The 1,158-nt window shown below is 49.8% G+C and overlaps 1 non-coding gene across 1 annotated transcript; it reads right to left on the minus strand.

Moving 5' to 3' along the window:
* Positions 1–549: 549 nt before the first annotated feature.
* Positions 550–656, minus strand: LOC111728487. Its single transcript, XR_002775762.1, has one exon. It is a non-coding gene; the product is annotated as a U6 spliceosomal RNA (small nuclear RNA).
* Positions 657–1,158: the final 502 nt, after the last annotated feature.

The following is a 1,158-nucleotide window of genomic DNA, read 5'->3' on the forward strand; positions in this document are numbered from 1 at the left end:
CACAGAGCTGCCCAGTATTATGTCTTGTATGAGGTGGCCAATCCCAGGTTCGCAAGGCTGTTGTAAAGTTAGGGAATGAGACCAAAAAGGAAGCTTTGAGGACCAGAGTAGTGGTTCTGTGAGTTGTATGATAATGTAGAATCAAGGGTCAGGAAGCTGGTGGTCACCTCAGTGAAAAGAGAGACCTGCACTGGTCTCATCATCCCTAGACAAAAGCGACCAAGTGCACAGCTATGAGGACCCAAGGATCCCAAGGGCCTCTCTTGTGTCTCCTGCCTTCCTGATCTTTGCAGAAGAGAGTATGTCTCAGGAGGCCACTGGATGCATGAAACAGACCTGAACTGAGCCCAGCTGACCTGCCCTGAAGCCAAAAATAAAGGTGGATGAACTAAGTTGGCACAGTCATTGCTGACCCTGGTGGTGGGGGTGGGGGCACCCTGCTGGAGTAGAAGGTGTTGCCTGGGCCCATGATGGTGAGGCCAGCCCTGGGAGAGATGGGTGGTACTTGGGGACAGTGACCCACTCATTTGAACTGTTTTTTGTTTTTTTTAAAATATGGAGCGCTTCACAAATTTGCGTGTCACGTTTGCGCAGGGGCCATGCTAATCTTCTCTGTATCATTCCAATTTTAGTGTATGTGCTGCTGAAGTGAGCTCTGACCTGTGTTTTTGAAGGTGAGTTTTGAAAGCAAATTGAAAGCATCATTTGGGTGATGTGGCCCCAGTATTAAAACTCAGTTTCAGCAGATTAGCTCACCCCTGGACAAGACGGGTGGACCTCTCCCTCCTTGGCACCCAGTCTGTACCTACAGCCTCTTCCTGAAGGGGGCTGGCTGACAGTAGGCCTTGCTGCCCAAATTATGAGGCTGTTTTTCAGACTCACATTCTCCAAAATGGGTAACAAAAGGCATTTTCCTGAATTGTGGAAGGCAAAGCCTGTCAAGTAAAAACTGCGATGCACAAATGACTGTCCCAGTTTCCTGGGAGTGTCCCTATGACCACAGAGCTCCAGACCTTCCCACGTGACCCTTAGGTGGTAGGTCCTGAATCTCCTGGGATCCCTCCTGCTGGTCTTCATCAATCATGGCTTCTTGGAGTTCTGCTGGGCGGTCACTTTATGCTACGTGGTGGCAGCACATCACCGCCTCATAATGTCTTC

This window comes from Otolemur garnettii, unplaced genomic scaffold, assembly GCF_000181295.1.
Source record: "Otolemur garnettii isolate 467f Iridium unplaced genomic scaffold, OtoGar3 scaffold00161, whole genome shotgun sequence".
Taxonomy (NCBI): Eukaryota; Metazoa; Chordata; class Mammalia; order Primates; family Galagidae; genus Otolemur; species Otolemur garnettii.